The sequence below is a fragment of the Engraulis encrasicolus genome, chromosome 21, assembly GCF_034702125.1.
Source record: "Engraulis encrasicolus isolate BLACKSEA-1 chromosome 21, IST_EnEncr_1.0, whole genome shotgun sequence".
Lineage (NCBI taxonomy): Eukaryota > Metazoa > Chordata > Actinopteri > Clupeiformes > Engraulidae > Engraulis > Engraulis encrasicolus.
In genome coordinates this window covers 51240826-51245825 of record NC_085877.1, presented here as the reverse complement: position 1 = coordinate 51245825, position 5000 = coordinate 51240826, and the positions used below count along the sequence as shown (strand labels likewise).

Here is a 5000-nt window from a genome sequence, read left to right as displayed (position 1 = left end):
TCCAATTCCTTCTTCTAGATCGTTCATATTGTACATATGGAATCAGCTGATGATGAGGAATCCAAATAAATCTAAAATGTTTGATATTTTCCTTTTTCTTTTTCCAGTCTGTACGCAGCGCAAGACCCAGCGCAAGACCCTAAATGTAGTATATCTTAGTGCCTCACACACCCTTTATTGTCTGACTGGTGACTGTGGGGCAGCCGTGGCCTAATGGTCAGTGAGGTGGTCTCAAGATCAGAGGGTTGCAGGTTCGAATCCCACCCTTACCTCTTCCTACACCTCCATCCATGGCTGAAGTGCCCTTGAACTTGACACCTAACCCCACACTGCTCCTGGGACTGTAACAAATACCCTGTACCAAGGCACCTAACCCCACACTGCTCCAGGGACTGTAACCAATACCCTGTACCAAGGCACCTAACCCCACACTGCTCCAGGGACTGTAACCAATACCCTGTACCAAGGCACCTAACCCCACACTGCTCCAGGGACTGTAACCAATACCCTGTACCAAGGCACCTAATTCCACACTGCTCCTGGGACTGTAACAAATACCCTGTAGATAACTAAATTTGCCCTGGATAGAAGTATCAGCTGAGTGTAATGTAATGTAATGTAATGTATTACAGTGTTGCACTATGTGAATGTAGTGTAGTGTAATGTAGTGTAATGTAGTGTAATGTAGTGTAGTGTAATGTAGTGTAATGTAGTGTAGTGTAATGTAGTGTAATGTAATGTAATGTAATGTAATGTAATGTAGTGTAACATAATGTAATGTAGTGTAATGTAATGTAATGTGATGTATTACAGTGTTGCACTATGTGAATGGTGTAAAATAGCCTGAGTATCATCCTCCGTAGTGACCGCGCTAGCTCAATACTTTCGCTTGCTGACCACGGAGTCTGACCCTGCAGCCACCCCTGGCAGTTGGAATTCAGATATTCGTTCAGTATATGAACAGCCAATAGGCTCGCTGATAGTCTAAGCCCCTCCCCAAGCCCTCTTTCAACTGAAATACAACAACTTGATGATGGCGATGTGATGTCTGTAACCAGGACATTTGATAGTGCTTGGTGTAAACTGGGACATTGCCGTCCGCCAAGACCTTTGAAGGGTTTTCGGCACTGACACTGCGCAGCTCTTGGGCAGTCACACTGGGCGTTTCTCTTCTGTTCACTTTAATGGTTTTAGTTGACAGTTAATATCTTCATAACAAGGTTGGAACAAGCGCAGCCCCATTTCAGTGTTACTTTTTTTTGCTGTCACACTCGACGCATATACACAGACACAAACTGGGAAGGAGAGAGGGTGGGGGCTGCTCCGTGGGCTGTGCATTTGGCGCATATTAAACAACGCAACTAGTAGTTTCCCAATAAAATTTGAATCATAATGCCGTGGATCCAATACTATAATATCATATAATATTGTCCTTAAGTCTGAGCGATGCATTGATTATTTGTTTAGGGTACGTTTTCTGCCAGCTAAATGCAAGGGGGAAGGGGGCTATATTAGCAAACAAGACGATTGCACAGTTAGCCTGCTAATTTTAAATATGATCACCTGGAGCTAATAGCCTTCACATGGCTTAATCCATCCCTGTTCAGTCTGCTTGAGGTTTTTGCTTCGGGAAAGTGAAAAAATGAGGTCCTAATTAATCTTCAGATGGTGTCGGACCCTGACGGTGCCATAGGCACACGTTGTATGTCTCCCTGAAATCATAGGTTTTTGACGGACCTCGACAAGTTCTACACTCCTTAGTTACCGTTGCTGAGCTCAGATTGGTTGGCGGCCGTTTGTGGGAGGGGTTTTGCGAAAGGCTAATTCCCTCATTAAGTGAGATAATTTCCAACTGCCGGGGGTGGCTGCAGGGTCAGACTCCGTGGTCAGCAAGCGAAAGTATTGAGCTAGCGCGGTCACTACGGAGGATGATACTCAGGCTAGGTGTAAAACAGGTGTCACCAACGTTGTGCCCGAGGGCGCCAGGTAGCCCTCCAGGAGCTTCTGAGTTGCCCACCAAGGATGTATATAAACAGTGACCACTACCAGATTTTAGTCACAGTTAATGCTTTTCTTGATTTAAATATGTGATTATTTATTCTTTATAGCCTAGAAGTAAATTATCATTCAATAATAGTGTGATTTGAGAATGATGCCAAGACATCAGTAGAGGATTTTGAACAAAAGTAGCCCTCGGATAGCCCTCAGAAGCCCTCGGGTAGCCCTCGGTAGCCCTTGGATAGCCCTTGGTAGCCCTCAGACCCAGAAAGGTTGGGGACCCCTGGTGTAAAATATCATAATGTAGTGCAGACTGTTTTATAATATCTTACTGACAGTTCAATCAACTGCCAATCAATTATCGAACTGGTGTAAGATATCATCATGTGGTTTGTATAGAATGTTTTATAAGATCTTAGTAATTAAGTAATTATTCTGCAACAGTATCTGAATGGTGTCAAATATCACATTACAGTGCTGCAGTATCTGACTGGTATAAAAAGACTAAACACTTTGTTTAATTCATTAAACTTTCTTTTGATTATATGAGAAGCCATATGTCTGTATTTTATTACACACACACACACACACACACGCGCGCGCGCACACACACACACACACACACACACACACACACACACACACACACACACACACACACACACACACACACACACACACACACAGACACACAGAGAGACACACATAAACACACATGGATCCTGATGTGAGAAGCTTTATTGAGTTTATTCTGCTATGATACATAAACACTCTTTAATAAACTTACTCTACTCCTCATCCCAGTGATGACAATGGAACACAGTATGTGGATTGGAGAATCAGCCCAGACTGAATTGGACTGAATGAGCCTGTTGAATGTATGTGGTGTAGGTGATTTGTGTGTGTGTGTGTGTGTGTGTGTGTGTGTGTGTGTGTGTGTGTGTGTGTGTGTGTGTGTCTGTGCGTGTGTGTGTGTGTGTGCGTGTCTGTGTGTCTGTGTGTCTGTGCATGCATGTGTGTGTGTGTTTGCTTGTTTCAAAGTTTCTTCAGTGTAGTTTCCAGACTGAGCACCAGGTGCTGGTGGAGTGCAGTTACTGATGTCTCCCACTAGATGGTGCTGCAGTGCAGTAAGTGATCTATACCACAAGGTGCTGCTGGAGTGCAGTAACTGATCAGAGACATAACATATTACAGTGCTGTACTAACTGTTGGACAATATCATCATATTACAATGTTGCAATATAATAAACCTAACTATTATATATCTAAATGGTATCCAATATCATATTACAGTGTTGCAGTATCTGGCTGGTATCCAATATCATATTACAGTGTTGCAGTATCTAAATGGTATCCAATATCATATTACAGTGTTGCAGTATCTGGCTGGTATCCAATATCATATTACAGTGTTGCAGTATCTAACTGGTATCATATTACAGTGTTGCAGTATCTGGCTGGTATCCAATATCAGATTACAGTGTTGCAGTATCTAACTGGTGTTCAATATCATATTACAGTGTTGCAGTATCTAAATGGTATCCAATATCATATTACAGTGTTGCAGTATCTAACTGGTATCCAATATCATATTACAGTAATGTCTCCCAGCTCAGCGCCTCATTTGGATAAACCACTTTTACCCATAATCCTCTCCTTTACCCATAAAACCTGATCAGGAGAGGACGTGGCTACCAGAGAGAGTAGAGAGAGAGAGGTTCCATTGGCCCATTGTTTCCGGGTTCTATTATTGGGGGGGAATCCCCCTTTAGGCAGACCTAGGCAGACCTGAGGACTGTTCTATTCAATGCTAGGAGCATTATGACACGCCCCTTTAGGCAGACCGGAACCTGGTCATGTTAGGTGCCCATAGAAACCTATTATGTTGGCATATCTCTATACTTAAAGAATCTCTGTGGCTACTATCTAATTGTTGGACTATACATGGGTTCTAGATTTTGTTTATAACCTGACTGCGCGCACAACTCAACCTCTGATTGTTGGAAACATCTGTCGGTCAAAAAAATTGCTCACATGGTTGGCTGCCAGTGTCTTGCCTCTCCTTATAATATTACGTTGATAAACACTGAGAACCCATGTATATAACATTACCCACAATGCTTTATCTCAGTTACCCAGACTGACTTCAGTGTTCTATCGAGACATAATAATCTAGTATAACACTGTAATATTAATCCATAATAACAATGTAATATTAATCCACAATAACACTGTAATAGTAATCCAGTATAACACTGTAATATTAATCCAGTATAACACTGTAATATTAATCCACAATAATATTGTAATAATGGTCCATAACAAAACATTTGTAAAAGAAGAAAGAAAAATCCGCACACTGTTGCTGCTCACCGATTTATTGAACACAACGTTTTGACCTCAGCCGGTCTTCGTCAGGTAACATAACATATCAAAACATTAGCAGGATGGAGGGGTGAGAAATACACACATTGATGAGCCCCAAAACAAACAACCAGCACCCAGCACCCAAAACACACAACCAGCACCCAACACCCACCATCACCACCATCACCACCACTCACCACCCACCATCACCATCCCCCATCACCACCCATCACCACCCACCATCACCATCCCCCATCACCACCCATCACCCATCACCCATCACCACCCACCACCAGAATCCATACCAGCACCATAAACAGCCATGTATCCCTCAGTACTTGGATCCTTGCTGTCTAATAATGATAATAATAATAGTAATAACTGTATTTGTATAGCACAATTCATACAAGATGCGGAGCACAATGTGCAGTAAATTTAGATTAACAACTATAATAAAAAATAATAATAATGAAATGTAATGACACAAGACAACCACCCATCACACCCAAAACGTTGTTGGCTTAAATCCTCTTTGTCTTGGGGTCTTGTCTCGTCTCCCTGGTGGCTTGAATCCATGTGTCTGTGTGTTGTGATGTAGTTTGATGACGTCTTGTGTTGGTGTCTTGAATCCATGT

General features: G+C 42.3%; 1 long non-coding RNA gene across 1 annotated transcript in view; it reads left to right on the top strand.

Moving 5' to 3' along the window:
* The window catches only part of LOC134437289 (uncharacterized), a 5232-nt gene extending 2730 nt beyond the window's left edge, over positions 1 to 2502 (top strand). The window contains exons 3-4 of the long non-coding RNA XR_010032380.1: positions 108 to 831; positions 1945 to 2502. This is a non-coding gene — a long non-coding RNA (uncharacterized LOC134437289). The remainder of the gene's footprint in view (positions 1 to 107; positions 832 to 1944) is intronic.
* Positions 2503 to 5000: the final 2498 nt, after the last annotated feature.